At 37.0% G+C, this 20,809-nt stretch overlaps 1 protein-coding gene across 4 annotated transcripts in view; it reads left to right on the top strand.

The window, feature by feature from the left end:
- The window catches only part of GSTCD (glutathione S-transferase C-terminal domain containing), a 72,571-nt gene that overhangs the window by 16,646 nt on the left and 35,116 nt on the right, over nucleotides 1-20,809 (top strand). The gene's annotated exons all lie outside the window — the stretch shown is intronic.

Below are 20,809 nucleotides of genomic sequence, written 5' to 3'. Positions count from 1 at the left end.
GTGGCTGTAGTTCTACAGAGAACAAAGAGATTTACCACAGCATTTGTTGTTTTCATTGGTGTTGTGAATGTTGAATACCTCTTCTACCACACAGTAGAGTTGCCTCTGAAAGGTCTTGTAGATACTGCCAGACCATAAGAAGTTAGTGGACAGTAACTCCTTTCTACGAGGAACAAAAGGGTTTGTGTTCTTTAGCCATACTTACACAAAATACTTTTTATTTATTTATTTTATTTTTCCACTGTGTGAGAACAAGCGGGTATTCCCATCTATGATACAGGGTTTATAAATGTAAAATCAAATGTGAAGTTGGTTTCTTCTGTTTTGTATCTGTGTGTTGTTCACAAAACCGTGACAACCTTCATGTGTACCGTGAGTAGGTTTATAGTTTTATATGGAAATTCTCAAGTTCTTCTAATGTGAACTCTTTTTCCCTGGTTTTCTCCTGAGAGAACTCTTTACTGAGAAGCTGCACACCCTGCTTGAGTTACTGGTCCATTCTATCCTTTAGCATGGAATTAAAAAATAACTTGTGTTTGCATCTGTCAACAATATACCATGCTTCTTCAGACTTTAGGTGTGTGTATGTACTCTCTTTTTTTTCATGTTTGCTGAAGTAGTTACTCATGACATCGATACCTAAAACTGATTTTCAGTTCAATTTTTGGGAGTATGTGGCAAGGGAAGATTTGCTGGCTCAACAAGGGTGGCAGGAGAGGGAGGCTTCGTCCCCACCCCATCCCAACCACAATGATGCTGATGCCATTCACTGATTTAGGGAAACTCCAAATGGTTGTGCTTTTAGTCCAGGGTCAACAGCGTCACATGGAGCAAAAAGAAATTTCCCGATAAGATAATTGATTTCGCTTTTCAGTGGGATACATCTATGTGCTTACCTCTTCTGCTACGCATGGGACTGCTCTCTGTTGCCTGATTCTTCTGCTAGTAAAACCTAATTATTATTGCATGAATTGAATTCTCAGTGTTTTATTACTAAATCCTGCCTGATATGCTAAGAAAATAGTCACTGAACCTGACAGGGTTTTAAAATGGATTTGAGTAATGCAGTTCAAGTTTTTCAAGCAGATTACCTCTATGATTGGGAAATAAATTACCTTTTATTGATGTTCATAGAAGTTGAGACAAAATAATGAATATTTCAGCTAAAACTCGCGTTGTTTTTTATCTACAGTAAGTTTGATTAGCTGGCAAATAATAATTTAGTATCATACATGACACTATTTCTTTGTTCTATCTCAGATTAAATAGTCATAATTTGTGTTATATGTATGTGAAAGTTCTTGGATTGAATAGTTCAGCCTGTCTGTAAGACTAATTAGACCACCTTGCTGTCACACCTGTTCACTACAGAAAAGAATTACTGATGATTGTCATTCTACTGTAGTCACATAAATAAATTTTTTCGTTCAGTATTTTTGGTAGGGATTATTTATTGTGGCAAAACAACAGATTATGGGATCATGATTTGCGTTTCATTTACTTAGTCGTATTTCTGAAGCAAAATGAGATAGGACTAGAACTAAGTGGTTTACCGACTCCAGTTTTTAATAGTATTTGATTGATGACAATGCACTCATGTTTACATTCTTTATATCCTCCAGCTTTTTAAATTCCTGCTATTATCTCAATTGCCTCTAAAATATTTGGCTTCAAAAATTGTGTGCATCAACCTTGGAATGTGTGAATCCATAAGCCTTTGTGAACACCTCATTCAGTATTTATAACTTTGCAAATGTCCCAAAATGCAGTATCTTGATGTCCTCTGTAGTTGTTGATATCCAAGGATATTGTACTTCTTGCAAACTTTTTTTTTCTGGATGGAATTTAACATAAAACATTTATCTTAAAATGTATTGTAAACATTGGTTCTGTTCTAGTTAACTGCATAAAAGCTTGCTACTTTTAATTGTATTTTTTCTAAGGTCGTTTTCCAAATCTGTGATTAGATCAGAAATACGTTGATATTGTCTACAGACAATATTACATACAGAAGCAAAAACCTCTCATCACTTTGTTGTTTCTTCCATATAGTGTATAAAGATATTTCTTCAAGCTCTCAAATCAAGTCTGTCTGCCTAATTGCATCTCTCAATATTGAAATAATTTCTTCAAAATCTTGAAAGAAAATGCAGTATTTCTAAGGTAGATAGAGGAATAGAGGGATAGAAGAATACCGGATGCTTGCATGCCATTAAAATACATTGTGAAATAATTTGCAGTGTTTGCAATAATGGCTTCATTTGACAGGAGACACAAGTTAGGAGTCCTAACCAAGCTTGTGTTGAGCTTTACAGAGAGGTAAAGGTTGTTATGGTTGGAAATGTGAACAAACAGAAGAGGGTGGCAGGTCTAAGTGTAAAAGTACAATGGCAGAGTGAAGGAAAATGACATATTTGCATCAGTAGTAATGAGGAATAATAGTATGATGTGTGTCAGCGTAGCAAATGTTTTTTTTTTTTTTTTTTTCCCCCTAAAAAAGCGGTGGCTGAAATCTGGGGAGGAGGGGGCTATTGAAATGAGACTGCTGAATAGAAGTAATGTGCTAGTGTTGATTAAATGTGAGGTCTGGGAAAAAGGAGGTAGATTGTATTTGATGAGATTTGTGACCAACAAAGAAATAGAGCATCTTTCTGTGGTTTCATAGTTCTTACTAGGCAGCAGCAGAAAAAATTCTCTCTCCTTTTTGGAACTTCAGTCAACACTGGAGTCTTTGTTTGTGTTCCTGGTGCTGTGTATGTGTGGAACAGTTCCTTGTCTTCAGTTTAAGTTCTTATTATCTGCAAAGGCTTGGTGGATATCAAGATCACTTTGCCTGGTTATGATTAGAGAAGATTCCTTTAGGTTCACCCGAAGCACGTTAAGGGGAAGGGGAGAGTGTATGTGTGTGTGGGAGTGATGACCCTTGTCTCTGCTTTATTATTCTGCTGATTTATGAGGATGTAAGTCTTTGGTGCTGTCATTTTTTTTCCACCGAATAATGAGTTCACTGTCAAAGAGGAGAAAAATGATTTTTTATAAGAGAATGCTTTTTGAATCTTTTTTTTCTTTAAACCATCTTTTTATTTATTTTGCTTTTTTACCCAACTGTGAAATTCAAAGTGAGAAATAACTGACCCACAGTCACAAACTCTTACTTCTTTTCTCGTGAGTTCAAATACTTGTAGAGCAGGAAGTATTTAAAACAGAAAAATGCCTTATTTGTGAGACCTCATTCTGAAATTACCAGCTAGACTGAGAGTGTGCATGTAATAGTATTTACTTACAAAGGTGGTGGTTAGCTGGGAGAAAATTCAGACTGTTCTTTCCTAAGTGTGAAGGTGATAACAGTATGAACATAGCATGTATTAAACTGCATTTGGTAGGATTGTCAGTAATGCTGTCTTTCTGATGAGCTTTTTCTTAAATGAAGGAATTTTAGGAGGTCAGAAAAGAGCTCCTTAGCTGAAAGACTATATTAGGTGCTATATTAGCTGCTATATTAGGTGGATGTGAAGGGACACCTGATATCACTTTTAGTATACTAAAAACTTGGAGTGCATGCACAGCAGAAGGTGGAGGGGGCAGTTACAGAACCTGGGAAGAGTTTGAGGTGGAGGATGTTAATTTAAAAAGTGTAGGCAAAGTAATAAAGTTAAATCAAAATAAACGTAATGCATTTTACAAGTGAAGCTTGCTCTTTCCAATTAATGGGAGACATATAGCCCTTTAATTGTGTAGTTGGTCCTACTCACAGGGCCAATTTTCTGAAACAAGTGCATTTTAATGGATTGTTTATAAACATGACACCCAGAGAAGCATGTTAATTATTGTATGTATTTCCTTATTCCTTGCTAGGAGTTGGTTGATTCCTAGTGTTGAATTGATTTGAACAAGTGCTTGACTTACAGAGTTGAAGTTCTCTGTGTATGAATTTTAAAAAGCCAATGCAGAAAAAGAAAAGGCCTTTCACATCTGCTGTGTCCAGCTCACAGCTATAGGAGAGGCCATCAATCCATCGCAAGGCAATGCCTGCTGGCCTGGGTGAAGTGCAGAGTGACTCTCATCAAGTCTGTTGGTTTTATGCTTGATTTGTGATCAGTGACAAGCCGATGGCCTAATGGGAATGGCTATATAAAACTTACTCACTTGATACTTGCCCCTCCATTGGCGTTCAAATCTTCAGACATTTGAGGAAGTCACTAGATTTTTAGAAAACTTACTGAGTTTGTAAAGGACAAATTTGGAAAGCACAACATGCAATATTCACGCTGTCCCTGACATGGGACAGAGAAAAGAGATATGTTACCTTGATATATAAGCCACAGAATAATTCATAATATGCTGTAAATGTTTCTCTTGGGGAGGGGGAAAACCCAAACAAACCACAAAACAGAATTCAGGAAATACATGTATATAATATCTAAAAGGTTGCCTTTGTTGTCTTCTTTACCTTAACAATTTATGTCAGCCCAGAATCTGATCCTTAGTGTTTTTACTTTGAGGGGTCCGCTCTTATTAATAGGCATATTTTAATATTTGCATGAATATAAATCTTACTGAAAGTGCCAAATTCAGTTATTTATGTACATACAGAGTACAGAATGTTCACATTAGAAATAGAGTGCTTGTCTGAATTATAAGAAAAAATAGTGACATGAGAAAGAAGCTGCTCTTACTGTGCCACCCTTCTTTGTTTGGTAGTGTAGCAACGATCATTTTTTCCTAGGAGGAAATGCTGCTCCATTTTTTTTTCCTTTTTTCTTTTTGAGGTATCACGTTTTCTATTTTTATGAAGCAAAAACATAAATGAAACACTTCGAATATGATTTCTGATGACTGATTATCTCAAATCATTTGAGTATGATAAGAAATTATGAGTTTATCTATCACGTTGATTTGAGAATTGACATCACGATATTTATTATCAGATGAAGAATATAACACTTTCTTAAAATTCTTTTTAAACAAACTCCTTATGAATTAAGAACATGGAAAGAGAGAAATTTCTGTTATCTTTGTATGTCTCTCTGAAAAAAATATTTTACGCTTGACTGTATTTCTGCAGAGGAATTGTTTGTCAAAGTCTTACCCTCTTTAAAAACATATCATTAAAAACCCTAGGTAGTGAAAGTTGCTTCTCTTTAGAAGGAGAATCTCTGTGTTCCACAATTATTCCATAGAGCTGTTGCTCACATTTATGTCATTAATTAATTGCACACCAGGTTTTGTTTTTAACATACTGCCCAATATAACCTAATGGTTAATGCAATACAAATCATTTTTTTCTGGAAGAAAGCAAAATGAATTACAGATATTTGGCTGACACTTTGTTGCACTGACATTGTTAAAATATATCTTGCAAAGGCAAGAGTGATTTCCTTCATTGGCAAAAATCTGCTAAATAAAAATTCATTGGAATGTGGATCTCGATGTTTTTTATAGCTGGACAGCCATTGATCCTGGAGATCCCACTTATGTATATTATTTCAAAGCAGTTTGGTTTGTCCTCTGAGGTCAGCTGTCAAGGACTGTGTTTACTGATCAATGGAAGTGCTTGGCAAATACAGAGTACTCTATCAGTAATTTGCTACTCTGGATACTCTCTCCCCTTACCTATTCTCTTCTGCTTTTCTCTCTGTAAACGCTAGTTTTATAGGACATTTTATAAGAAACTTACATTAGGCTTTTAGAAAGTATTAGAAAGCAAAGTATGCAGAAGAATTTATTTCAATAGCTTACTTCATCTGCTTTCTGTGAGACACAAATTAGTATTTTTTTCCATTTACAGATCCATAATACAAGGCTTAGGAGCTGCAATCTTTGTCTATTAACAAATTAACGTAATCAAAACAGGTTTCCCCATGAGGCGAAGGGACCCATTAGGTCCCTTCGATAGCTCAGCTGGTAGAGCGGAGGACTGTAGAGGTGCTGCCTGCGGGAATCCTTAGGTCGCTGGTTCGATTCCGGCTCGAAGGAGACGGCATAATTTTAACTGCATGAAGTTCAACAAGGCCAAGTGCCGGGTCCTGCACCTGGGGCGCAACAACCCCAAGCAGAGCTACAGGCTGGGAGGTGAGTGGCTGGAAAGCTGCCTGGCCGAGAAGGACCTGGGAGTACCGGTTGATAGTCGGCTGAATATGAGCCAGCAGTGTGCTCAGGTGGCCAAGAAGGCCAACAGCATCCTGGCCTGTATAAGAAGCAGTGTGGCCAGCAGGTCTAGGGAGGTGATTGTCCCCCTGTACTCGGCTCTGGTGAGGCCGCACCTCGAGTACTGTGTTCAGTTTTGGGCCCCTCACTACAAGAAGGGCATGGACGTGCTCGAGAGAGTCCAGAGGAGGGCAACGAAGCTGGTGAGGGGTCTGGAGAACAAGGCTTACAAGGAGCGGCTGAGGGAACTGGGGTTGTTTAGCCTCGAGAAGAGGAGGCTCAGGGGAGACCTCGTCGCTCTCTACAGTTACCTTAAAGGAGGCTGTAGAGAGGTGGGGGTTGGTCTATTCTCCCACGTGCCTGGTGACAGGACGAGGGGGAATGGGCTAAAGTTGCACCAGGGGAGGTTTAGGTTGGATGTTAGGAAGTACTTCTTTACTGAAAGGGTTGTTAGGCATTGGAATGGACTGCCCAGGGAGGTGGTTGAGTCGCCATCCCTGGAGGTCTTTAAAAGACATTTAGATGTACATGTGCACTTAGTCACATGGTCTGAACTTTTGGGTAGACCTGTGCGGTATCAAGAGTTGGACTTGATGATCCTTAAGGGTCCCTTCCAACTCAGGATATTCTATGATTCTATGATTCTATGTAGCCCTTAGTGATATGGTTTAGTGGAGGACTTGTTAGTGTTAGGGCAGAGGTTGGACTAGATGATCTTGGAGGTCTCTTCCAACCTAGACGATTCTGTGATTCTGTGATTCTGTGCTGTTTCTTCAGGTTTGATCTATGATACTGTTCAGTGCAATCTGTAGTCTAGGTTTCCAATGTGCGTAACTCATGAGTTAAGGCATCAGGTATTTTGGTGTCTACACTCGAGATAAACCCTCTGGTCTTTGAAGACTAAATATATGCACATAAATGTGATCCTGTTTGTAAAATTCATTTACCTATTTGCTAAGAAGTTGCTTTGTAAAATGATTTCCCAGGTTTCAAAACTCCTGCCAGGTACCCCCATCCCCTACACCACTCAGTAACTCTTCTTTCTTCATCTAGACAGGATCTGAAATACTAATGGAGTAAGAAATGGCTTTGCGCTCTGTTTCTTTAGCTCAGTAAGACTCTTGAAATTCATCAATTCGTAAATTTTAAGGCCAGAAAGACAGTATGATCATCTACACCTGTCTGCTGCCTGATGCTGACTATAAGCGAAATCTGTAATTGCTTGGACCATGCTGAATAGTTCACTGAATAATAATAATTTTAGGAAGACACTCAGCTGAAGGCAGAGTTGTGTTCACAGTACAATTTTATTTCTCCGAAATGGAGATTAAACTATAAATTAGGTATTCAAGAGTGAAAGAGTATGTTGTGAAGGAGAGCAGCTTTAAAAAAGAACTTTGATTCAACTCATTGGGTGGGCTGACAAGAACAAAACATTGTTTACAACTTTAGAAACTTCTTCAAAACGTAAGTACTTTTAAACAACACAGTCTAGAACAATAACATGGGTGTTACAGTTCTGTGGAATTAACTGATGTTTTGATTAGGCAGTCCTAGTGGTATACCAGGCAACAATCCTGAAGGATCATAGTTACCTTCCACTTCCAGAACTGATATTAAGTAAAAGATACTTATCTAATTGCAGACACTATGTTAAAGAAAGATAACCAACTAAGGATGATGGTGGTGGTTTACTCTTCAGCCGAAGAAAACTTCAAAAAATGTTCAGGCTTCATTTACAAAATTAGTGTTAATGAGAAGGGGGAAACATCAATGAGCTAAGATGAGATTCTTTATTTTGATCCACCAACCACTGAAAAGCTTAGCTTCCCGCTGAGTTCCCTGTATTTTGGACAAAATGATGCTTTCTTCAGTTTTATGCTTATACCAGATGTGAGTCATTCTCTAATTGGATTTTGAGTAGACAATACTAAAATGTTTTAACAGCAGCTGTTTTTTACTTTTTTTTTTTTTTAATTTTACCTATGTTGAAGGGAAACAGCATGAAGTGATGTCATTATCTTTTAGCCATTTTAAGTTTTTCACTTCAATCCATATTAAAAGTATAATTGTGAGCAAAACTTGCTAACATTAACTTGTGGAATAAATGCTTTATTAGGTGCAGAGCTGTTTGTTTTGAAATTGTTAGCGAGATTGATTGAATATATCCAAGTTGCTTCTAGGATTATTTTGTGAAGGTAGGTCACAGCTATTTTGTTTTGTTCTTTCTTTTATATTGGCATTACCTTTGGACTATTTTAGTCTCGAGAGATGCTTCTGAGATGTGAATACGTGATGCTTAAAAATCAAAGCTGTTTTGGGGAATCTGATATTTTATTAAAATTCTTACTAATCAAGAGATGCAAATTCTGTGTTTTACTTTAAATGTTAAAAGCAACAGCATTTCTAAAATGAGATCCAGGCAGTCATTTATTCCATAAAACAAAAAGTTGAAAGAAACACTTTAAAGTTCTCTATTTCCCTTCCAAGCCTGTCAGAACTTTTTGAAAGACTTTGAAGATTTTTTTAAAATAGTTTTGTAGCCTATTTCAGTATCTCAAGCATCCTGAAGCAGGAACTCATCCTTCTTCTTCAACTGATTTTTCCATATCAGACAGCTCTTTGCCTGCAAGCCACATGGGTAACAATCCAAGTGAAGCTCAGCTGAAGCTGCTTCTCATTAACCTCTCCTTACAGCTATAGTTTAGCTGCACTCATTTAAAAGTTTATGAACCACGTTTATGTTGGCCTCGTACTTTGCAATTCAAGATCTGGAAAACCTGGGATGGTGATGGAGCTATGTTGTCTCATATTCTTAATAAATAATTGAGAAGTGAATGATTTTGAGAAACAAAGAGGTGTAGGCTAGAATATAGGTAATGTTGATATCTGAGGTGATAAGTGTATGAAAAACAAGCTTATTACTGCAATTTCACTATTTTATGTGGCTTATCATAATAAGATTGTTCTTGCAAAACTTTAGACATCATGTGTGACTTTTTTGGACTTTTTGATTGCTCTGGGGTATGGCATTCTACAATTTTGATGGGAGTTTGAGTTCAATAACTAATTTGTAGACCAAGAGAAAAAAAATCTTTATGTAGCTGGCAATTATAAATTGCCTGTGCCACTAAACCAGATGATTTGTCTGTGGCAATATGTACTCTTCCTACTACTGTGCTCTTCCTCCGTTTTTCTTTTCTTTTCGTCTTGGTTGCCAAACTACATAAGGGAAAGGAATGAATTATTTTATTAAGAAGCATACCTGGAGACAAGAGGCAAAGCTAATATATGGCTAAGTTAAATTAATATGCAATTAGGAGCTTTTGAGTACAATGTTTCACTGAAATTGATACTTTTTGAAAAATTTTGGCACGTTTGTTTGCTCAAAGTCTGTTGTATTATAAGTGCTGTTTTGAACTAAATGATATTATTCTTAACATCCTCTGAAACATTCAAAACCTGCAAAGAAAAAAAACAGCCGTTGCTAATGCACCTTATTAAAAATCATACTAGAAAGAGAAAATACCAACATAGCTGTATCTTGATCCTGTTATGGGTAAGAAGTTGTTATGGTGCAGGTGATTGACAGGCTTTCCACAAGGCTAATAAATGCAGTGTGAGGTACTGAAAAGTGTCACCTTTGTGGCATGCTTTGTGGACTAAGTGTAAACCCTCCGAGAATTCCTGAGGCCTTAGCCCTTCGTATAGAATATCCCCTGGAACACGAGTTCAATTTTTGATGAAGTTTAATCCCTAGAGGTATAGTTTTACAATTCACAAGTCCTTCTTAAATGCGATTTAATTAGGCTTCTGAGAGATTTGTTTTATAGAGAACAGTATATAAAGTTTAGTAGAGGCTTTTTTTCAGCCCCTTTGCGGTTTGTGTTTATTTACTGAACATATCTGGAGAAATAGAATTAAATGTTGCAATTTGCCAGTTGAAATGTTCTTGGGATTTATGATGTGGGAACTGAAGGCGATTTTTAATGACTTGTTTTTGTAAATTCACAGTAGCCTCAGTTCTGACAGTTAAATTAAAACATGTTCTTGACTAAACAAGAGTAAACTTCTGCGAAATGTCTGCACTTGACAGTCACTGGGTATGTGTACGTAGAATTTGGGTGTGATCTGCCCTAGAAAGAATATGTAGCTTCTTTCATTAGACTGTGAATTTTTTTTTGTGTGTGTGTGTTTTTAATCTCATCTAAAGTTCTCTGACACATGGAAGGACATAAAAAGCAAAAACATTAATACGTAGGTAACTATCAGGTATTTTATTAACATAACAGTTAAATTAATTGTCCCTGTCTTCCTCAGCAATCTGTCATGAAACTTAAATGGCCTGCTAAGTAACTCTGGCCTTTGTTTCACATAAACTGTTTGGTCTTATGCTTTTCCTGATATCATATTAGTAGAGTGTACTTGTTTCTTTGTCCTGATTTTATTCCCATGTTCCATGTTCATGGCATAGAAAAGCCCCTGAATTATTTATCTCTTAAGCCAGAGGTCTAAAGGACAAGGGTCTGCTATGTAGTCGATAGCATGGAATTGCAGGTCATTCTTTACAGAGTATTACTACTGAGGAAAGAAGGATTGATGATCCGTTCTAGAAATTTTGCCTGGGACAAAGGCCAGCATAAATCCAGGACAGATGATTAATGTGATACAGAAAGATGTGGCTCAAAATCATAAGCAGGGGTATTTTTGGGGAAGACAGAATATATAGAAATTTATCACCTTTGATAGTCAGTAAAGGTGTATTTAAGAGTGATGCTGTGGTACACAGTGACGCTTTGCAGAGAAGACAGTGGTGACACATTGTTTCCTCCTCTCTGTCTTGAAAATACATGTTTTAACCTTTTTTTTTTTTTTTGAGAGTACCGTTCCTAGTGTTTCCATTTCATGCTAACTGACACCATGCATGCCATCCAGTCTAAATGGCATTGAGAATTATCTGGATGCAGACCATTCGTGCACTGCTGGCCCTCATGAGGTTCTCATAGCAGCTGGATAAATAGTTATCAAAAATGCTTGCCTCTTTCAGAACTTCAGCAGAAATGTAAACAGATAATTAGATAGGAAAATGCTATTTTTTGTTGTTATTGTTGTACGTGTTCCATTTGTTTTTTCTTGCTTGGTTCTGAGTAGTTCAGAATAGACTTTGTCTGCTGCTGAATAATAACTAATTGCCTATTTCATGAATCTTGCTCAACGTACTTAGTACATGTCAACTTTTCTACAGAGCACGTATAGTGTCCAAACTTAGAGCAAATTTGTTTTAGTGTCTTGTCCAATTCTAAATCTGTAAATTCCTGATTTTCAGCATTTTGCAATAATTCTTTAGTTAATACTGTACACAGTTTCGGAATGTGAATTCCTTAAAAAAAAACAAAAACACAACCAACCAACCAAATAAACAACACAGCAAACTTTGGATATCTAAAAGTCTGTCCTATTTCTGCATAAGTGGAAAGATTGCCTTTACTTCTTCAGGGGCAATATTTTCCTTTTTGAAAGATTTTTTTAACTATCTAAATATTTAATCAAATGTTGTAATAATGAAATCCGTATGCATTAGTGTATCTATATTAACAAGAAAGATATAGGGAGAGAGGGAATTGGTCCCTTTTTCTGTCTCCAAATAATCTGAATATGCTGCTGGAAAAAAAAAGTAAAATTACTGATGAAATTAGCCTTCATGTTTTTTTTTTTTCTAGAATATAGTAATATCTTAGTATTCCAGTTGCTGTACATTTTAAATTGGTCTATTGTAGTACCAGCATTGTCTTTAAATGAGACATTTCAACTGCTTTGGTGTCCGTACTGTAAAATGTCTTCGCTGCTACATTGAAGATTGTTCTGTAAGTTTTCTTACTAGACTTAAATCCCTGCTACATCTGTAATAGGGTGTAACCACTGTGCAGCTCATGTCCTTTAGCCATTTCATGTGCCATCCACTTGCCACACATGAGAATATGGAGGTTCATGATTTATAGATTAGCATAGCTATACAGTGTAATCAATACAAGGATTTAAAGTTGTTTTTCCCTTTCTTTGCAGTATTTTTATTAGCTCATTTACATTGTTTTCTCAGCATTTTAGCTGAGGGACATCTGGTTTTAAATTTATCAGTCTAGCTTTTAAGTGAGCGTGACTGATCCCTGTATTTCTACTACAAAGCCTGTAGCAATTCTTTCAAGCAGAGGTGTCAGGAGGCCTTCCTTACCTCTGCAACAGCATTTTGGCTCTCTTACTTTATTTAAAGTGTAGTGTTGAGCTGTGCAAATCTGTCTTTCAAGACAGAAGTGTACTGGTAGAGCTGAACCAGAGTTTCGTAACTGTTTCTCCAGTCTGCTGGTGTGTGTCAGAGACTTCTGGAGCATAAAATCTTCACTGGCCACAGGAGGGCAGCAAAATCTGTTTGGATAACAAACTGTACCTGTGCCCTGGGACTAAGGAGTCACCCAAGTGAAAGAGACCATTTTTATGTGGCAGTTCTCAGCCCTGTAACCTCTTGATTCCAAAGGTGGGGATGACCAGTTGGAAAATGTATTTTAAAACACTTTTACCTTCACATTAGATTTGACACTCTAACTGTTGAAACATTCATTGTGTTGCAGTCAGACTGAAAACCTGTAAGTAAGTACAGAGTAGTGTCTGTTTTACTAGGTGCTGTGTAAACACATAGCCCAGTAGTACCTTTTGAGTCTTGAGTGTTTTCAAGGCTAAGAAAGAAAAGAGAATAGTTGAGCAGGGGGTGACAGAGGGCTAAAGTTGATCAGCTCAACCTCTTCTGCTGGAGTTTTGTATTCTTTTTTTGTGATACAGGAAACTGCTGGAATATACTTGCAAAACAATGAGTAGCTCAATAGAAATTTCTGGAAGTTTTTGTCTCAGTGTATGTTTAACATGAGAAGAATTGTGCAAGTTTTTTTTTTTTTTATTGATTAATAAGTGCTGCAATAGTTCAAGAGCCAACATCTTGGTAATTGAAGAAGATGGTATCATGGAAAGACAACTATGGTTGGAATTCAGAGGAAAGGGAAATAGCTTGTTTGATAAGATGGAAGAAAAAAACAGACAAAAAGGATGCAGAGGTGAATTTTTAAACAGCTTGATGCCTGTCTTTTTTTTTTTTTTGGTGGCAGTACTTTTCATTAGGAAGGGAGAGCAACAGTCAAAGTGTGAAAGAGCTGCCTAGCCTATGCAAGTGTTTGAAAACATTCCCCAGAATCAAGTCAAAAAAGTTTTTCTTTCCTCTTAATTGGACCTCTCACAACTTCTTTTCCTAGCACAATCCTGCTTCCAAAATAGGAAACATAGGCACTGAGAAGTTGAGATCAGGAGATTAACTAGACATGAAAAGTAAGGTATAGTTTCTGTGCTTGGGTACAAAAAAGACTGCAGCCCAAAGAACAATTGAAACTGAGGAGGAATTTGTCTTTCTTCTCTTCCTCTGTCAGTAAACACGGCAAACATACCAAAATAATTTTTATGTTGTTCTCATTTAAATTTATTGACATTCATTCATACTTCATTCTGGGGATAGATTCATTCAATAACAAAACATTATTTGTTATTGTTTTGGGAGGGAAAGAGGAGGGGAGTTGCTGGAAGTTGGAAAGTTCCATAGATGATTTACATTATCTTTTTTGTAGTGTTCTTCAGAGATCCTATTAAATTATTTGTAGATGCAGAGAAAAATAACCCAAGCCCTTTTGTTCGTTTGTAGCTTGGTCTTCTGTCTTTGAGGTCAGCAATGGAGAACGAGGACAAGTGCCGTCATTTATAGTATTAGGCATTTGTAGTAGTGTTTGTGGTTATCTTATAGTGAGGCTTTAAAAACAATGTTAAAAATTTCTTATACAAATGAGCAATTCCAGCACAGCTGTCAGTGTTTTAATTAGCAATCAATACTTCCAGCTGTTTTGTTTTCTTCTTTTAAGATCTTACTGAAGCATGGATGTGGGAGAGTAATTTGAAAGTTGGAAGGAAGCTCCATTGCAGTCTACAAAGAGAAATGGTAAATGTCAGTGCCTGTTCTGAAATTTACTATGGTTTTAGATTGCCTGAACTAGTGACTGTTCTGATTCTAAGAGACACTTGCTGTGTTTCCATTAATTATATAAGCTAAATGACATAATTAAATTAAGTATCAAGCTCCACAGCAGAGCAGGAGCTAAAGAACTGTAGACTTGACTTTGTGAGTAAGTGATCATTGTGTAAAAGGTTGTGAGGCTTGATTGAGGCTTTATAACCTTTCACCCACCATTTTAGAAGGTTGTCCGTCATCTGTTTAACAAGATTAACACATCAAGTTGTTAGATAACTGCTGTTAGGTGTCTATTCTTGCCTTGGAACTTCCCTTTTCATCCCTCTCTGTTAGATATATTAGTGAAGTATTCAAAACCATGAGGAAAATGTAGTGCTGATGCCGGTTACTTGTTATGGCATACCTAAATACACATCTTTATGCAGCAGACTGTATCATTTGAACTTAAAATAGCTGATAGACTTCTGGTGGCTTTTTTAGATTTCCTAGATCAAAGTAAAAGAACTTCAGAAAGCAATTTTAAAAATTGTCAGACCATCACAGTTTTCTAAATCCATAGTCTTTTATTTTGCTGGGCTCTGCATTAGATTCATGAAACTCTATGTAAGAGAATTAAATATCCTTAATGATAAATATCCTTATTGCTAGGGCTATTGGTTGCTTCCAAAGTTTGTAATTGCCTAGATTTTAGGTCAATTCATAATGATCACACTAAATAACATGGATGTTTATCTTATGGTTATTAAACTAGAGAATTTCCTTCAGAAAATTGGGCATGTGGGCAAACATGTTTTGAACAACCTTCTTTTGCAGTGTAAGAGTTTTGTGTAGTAGGGATGGGGGTGGAGGACCAACTCATTTTAATAGAAAAAGCTTATTGCTATTGAGGTACTGTCAAGTTTTGTGCAGTGTTAGTGGATTTCTGTGAGCTCTTTATTGACATTTTATGATGAATTTATGGATCACGACATATTTCATCATGGCAGTGCAATAGCTTTGTGTATGTAAAACATACTTTGAAACTAATATTTCTTTTAGAAACACAGTAGTGTGTACACTCTTAAAGGTAAGCGTTGTACAAGTGGCTGGACATGCCTTCATCCATCCCCCAGTCTTTATCTTTTGTAGAATTGAGGTATAGGTTTTGTATCCAATCCATAAATCATTTGTGACAAAATATGAGACAGGAAGGATTATTTTCTGTCTGTTGAAGTTGCTTATTGTTTCCATCTGCACTTGCAGTGGTTTTTAGATTTCCATGTAAGAAGCATGAACGCATTGCTTGATTTGGATACAGACCCACATTAGATAATGACAGGAGTTTCATTTTAGCTTTCCTGAAAGTGAGTTTTTAGGCTACAGTTGTGCACTTGAAGTTTTAATCAGCAATTTTGAGGAAGACAGCACTGCTATAAATTAAGGAAAAAAATAACAAACTAAACCTAATAGATTGGAGGAAAAAAAAGTATTTTTATGAGCAATTCATAACCTGTTCTTATGAATGGTCTTATACTTTCTAAGTTTTTTAATTATTTGGAGGAAAGACCAGGCTACTGTATGTTTAGTATTTTAGTGAAGGTGGTATTAATTATTTTGTACTTGAAATGAATTTTCTCCAGATGGTCTGGAATAGCTTCTGAAAAGTTAATTTTTGGCGCATGTCTCTTGTCAAATTTCTGGCATCTTATCATAGCAATATCAAAAGGAATTCGCATCCTTTAGAAACTTAAAATACTGAAAAGCAAAAGCAAGTAGGAAATTCAGCTGTTTGTAGAATTGTCTTGTAAGTGTAGAAAAATTGGAGAATAATACCAATATTAAAATCAGTCAAATTAAATCTTAAACAATAAAACCTGTTCCCTGTTGTTGTGGAATGTTGATGAGAGAGAGGGAGGGAGTGCGTGTGGGTGTTGTGCTGGCAGGTTCCTTCAAAAACTGTTGCAGATCTCTCACTGAGTTGTCGGTCATTGTGTTGATGCTTTTACTTGCTTCTCTAAGTGTTGGGAGTAGACCAGTTAAGAAAGTATTCACTTAATAGTTCCACGAACTCACCCTACCTGCAATCTTCTGATGTGTCTGATTGTTGAAGTGCTCTTAAATCTGCTTGAAGTTTTTTGGATATCCCACTTGCAGATTTTTGCTGTATTCTTGCATTTTTAGTGATAAGAAACAAAACAATGTTCCCCTCCCAAAGAGTGGAGTACCTTTTAGCAGTATAAACTTAGAACTGTTCCAAGCACTTCCATAAAGGAATGGTAAGGTGGACAGTTTTTTTTTTTTTTTTTTTAAACCTCAGCTTTCAGGTGCATTGCATGTTTTCTGCAATCCTCCTTTTGTTAGGAAGAGTAGACTGGAAAACATAAAAATGAACTCTTAAACTTCTCAGTGTTAGACAAACACTGCTTGCTGTCCTAGACTTTGGACCTGATATTTTGGAAGGCTCACTGAAAGTAAGCTGAATTTGTATGTGGTGCTAGGCTGTATATGTGACATCAAAGACTGCATATGAAAGCTAGCTTCTTCTCACTATCCTTCATCAGGTAAAGACATTGGCAAATACTGGGGTCTGTCACGGGCTTCCATGAGCTAACATTTCGTATGGCATCCCAGATGGATTCGCATCTTTTGGTGTGCATGTGCAATGGGATTTAACTAGCCAGTGTCTTTAGGAAAGAAGACAGTGCTGTTACTTGAATGAGAGAAGGAAACTTGTAGATATAATACTTTGAATCATGTCCCATATTTCATTTCTGTTTTATAGTAATTTTGCTTAAAATTTTATCTGTTTATATCGTTCTTATGTTTCTGTATCATCAACAGAATTTACTCGTATATGTGTTATCTGTTATCAAAGTGCATGTTTCAATAATGTTGATACGGATTTGGTATTTATAGTTCATTTTCCCTCATACAGGGAAAAGAGTCTGTTTTCCCAGTTTGTAAATCTCTCTTCAGAAGTAGTAACTATGAGAATGAACCAGGTTATCGCATATACATAAGAAAACCTGAGAAACCAGACTTAGTACAAAAGCTAAATTGTGTGGATTTTAATGAAAAAATTGTCATTAATATGAATAAAATTCCAATACCTGAAAATGGCTGTTCACAAGTGATGTTGCTTGTTGAATGGAATTGAATTCTTTTAATTCTGAAAGCAGTACTTTTTCTCCTTACTGAGGGAAAGAGTGTAGTTCATTCTGCATTGAGAAGTTAAATGAATTTTTTTGTTCTTAGTAGTCTATTACGAAGAGAATCCTACCGACCTTGAAAGGTTACTTCTGTGTTCAGCAAAAAGGAAAAAGTGTTGAAGCAACAGTGCTTACACCAAAGATGTTTGGTTAGTTGTGTTAATTTAATTCTATATTCTATTTCATGGAACCGTGAGATTCACAGATTTTGCTGCATGTGAAATGTCTAAGTTTTCTTGTTCTCAGTGAGCTCTCTGTTGTTGTTTTATGCATCTTCTTGAATGCGTTGCTTTGAAGTATCCTCTGTTGAAAAGAGCACTGCAATGTACTTCTACAGTATAATGCTGCAGAACAGTCCAGGTAAATAAGTATAAGAGAGACTGCCTTAGCCATGTCACCATGACGTTAGGCATGGGTGGTTTTGGTGTGACTTCCTTCACTGCCCGTTTGTGAGTATTTTCTTATTTTGAGCTTTCTATTCGTAGTGGACATTGGCCTGCGGAGTTCTAAGGCCAGGGACTTTTCTGTTGTTTGTATTCCCCCTGTACTCGGCTCTGGTGAGGCCGCACCTCGAGTACTGTGTTCAGTTTTGGGCCCCTCGCTACAAGAAGGGCATTGAGGTGCTCGAGCAAGTCCAAGGAAGGGCAACAAAGCTGGTGAGGGGTCTGGAGAACAAGTCTTATGAGGGGTGGCTGAGGGAGCTGGGCTTGTTCAGCCTGGAGAAGAGGAGGCTCAGGGGCGACCTCATCGCTCTCTACAGTTACCTGAAAGGAGGCTGTAGGGAGGTGGGGGTTGGTCTGTTCTCCCACGTGCCTGGTGACAGGACGAGGGGGAATGGGCTAGAGTTGCGACAGGGGAGGTTTAGGTTGGATGTTAGGAAGAACTTCTTTACTGAAAGGGTTGTTAGGCATTGGGATGGGCTGCCCAGGGAAGTGGTTCAGTCACCATCCCTGAAGGTCTTTAAAAGACATTTAGATGTTGAGCTTAGTGATATGGTTTAGTGGAGGACTTGTTAGTGTTAGGTAAGAGGTTGGACTGGGTGATCTTGCAGGTCTCTTCCAACCTGGATGATTCTGTGATTATGTAATTAATCTGATGATTCTGTGATTATGTAATTAAATTTCTCAACCAAAGGAAAGGTTTCACCGACAGATTGCTTTGCAGTACAAGTCTAATCTGAACTGGACATTGGCTTGCTACTGTATCTGTGACAAATCAGCACACAGTTCAGAATTTTTGCCTAAATTCTGCTATGCTCGCTGTGATATGTTAACCTGAAACCTGACTTGGCTTGAAAGCTCAGTGCTATGGATAGAAAGTGTGTTACCTAGATTAAAACTTTCCAATACAAGTTAAATGTCATAAATAAAAATTAAAAAGAAAAAGGAAAAAAAGTGCTGTTTGAAGCCCTCAGGGTAATATTAGGTCAGTATTCTGTCGTATGAGGAAGTTGCAGTTTGGTCTGGTACTAGAAGTGCTCAAGAATGATTTAATAACTTCTTTAGCCTTGACCGGATCTGGAATACTTGGTTGTGCTTAATACTGCATATACCCGTAATCAGTGTCCTTGTCCCAGAAGAGCTTGTTGTCTGGAGTCTGTCTGCCTTTTGTCCTCAGATGGTCCGAGTCTGCCACTTCCTCCATATGTTGAGTTGCACTTAGATTTCACTTAGCTCATTTCCAGAGTAATTTCCTAAAGAAGAAAATAGAAGGATGTAGAACTTGGCAGAGTTAGAGGTATCTTACTTCTAATATCAAGTCCTTCTTCACAGCAAGTATTGACCATCTGAAGAGATGTATGACCAGTCTTTGTTAATTTCCCCTTCTTACTACTATCAAATTTTTTTTTCCTCATCAAACTATGAAAACCTTTTGAGCCCAACTCTGGACTAACATAGAATTGAGGTGGTGTCTAACTTCTTTTGATGTAAATTCAGTGGTATGACTGTCTTTGGAATAATCTGGTTGAGATGACTGTATCTCTCTGATCACTGTAAGTTACCAAGTCCAAGGTCATACAAAGGATGTGGATTGATTTTTTTTTTTTTAATAAAATGTATGTATTAAAGCAGCAGGTCTTCATTCTGTCTTTATTCAGGCAGTTGTAATTGTTTGCAAGACAATTACAGAGATATGTCTGTACATATTAATTTAATATAACTGTGGCGATGTACATTTTTGCCATTGTGCATTGCTGGCTTTTTGTTTTTCCTGAAAGTCTTGATTAGATTTGGCCTTGCAGTAGTTCATGATGTTTATGGCAGGAGGAGGAGACAGTGGTAGGAGAGAATGAAGTGGATCAATCTATGTATATGTTTTTTTACATTGAAATAAAAAATAAAAACAAAAGCACCACAAGAAACATTTGTAACGTTCATCTTAATTTCTTTTCCTGTTTGCTTTGTGGAGTGAAATTGTTGTGTTCTTCCTCTTGTTTGCAGCATCTGAAATGCTTTACACTGTCGGTACCTTAAAATCTATTCAGATGAATGGGTTGTTGCAGCATGATTGTTCCTTGGCATTTTTTTTTTTATTTCTTTCATCATAGCTCTTTCAAAATTTCTTCCAGAAAAGGGAGTATCCTTAATTGTATTCTTCTATCTCAGATGTTTATGTTGCTGCTGTTACTGTGGTTATCTAGTTTACAGTTTCTCAGCTGTTCCAAGTCAGAGCGGACTTCTGACATGGCGCAGCAGTAATACCCATGTAACAGCTGAGGCACTGGGCTTAGCTGATCTGCCTAAGTAGGTCCACAGCAGAAAAGTGCAATAGCCCGACTCTCAACTCTGTTTCCATGCTAGTGTCCTAGCCAATGGCCCATCTTCTTATGCTCAAATAAAGTTGAAACTTTAGGTGTGATTTGTAGTAATGCAGGCATGAATACATTGTAATCACACAGGACTCCGAATATCGTGCCTGGGCTGGATTGTGGGTTTTAACTGTTTCTTCAATAGTATTTCTTGTCCCTTCTCCCCATTTTCTCACCTTTAAAGCTTAAGGGAAGGAGGAAGAAACAGTAACATATAGTCAGCCCCGCTTTACCTGTAGTCCAGAAACTTATAACTAACCAGGGTGGTATTGTATTGAGAAAGCATGAAGAACTTTTAGTACCAAAGTGTATCTCAAGATGTTTATGACATGCTTTAAAATAGTTATGTTTGTTGTTCAGTACATATGGATGTTTCTTATTTATCATGGAAATAAAAAGCTAGGCAAGAACTGTCAAAGGTCTTGTAGCCAGAGGGATTCTAGAGTTATTTTTTCCTGTGCAACTTTTAGAATCAAGACAAAGGGTTAAGAAAGACTGTTTACCCTTGAACAACTTCTGAATTTATACTTGTAGCTGATTTAGTCATGTACTTGAACCATAAAGTAGCTGCACAGCTTTTCTGTGTGTACTAATCCTGAAGTTATTTGC

Source organism: Anser anser, assembly GCF_964211835.1.
Source record: "Anser anser genome assembly, chromosome: 4".
NCBI classification, from domain to species: Eukaryota; Metazoa; Chordata; class Aves; order Anseriformes; family Anatidae; genus Anser; species Anser anser.
This window is presented reverse-complemented; position numbering and strand designations above follow the sequence as displayed.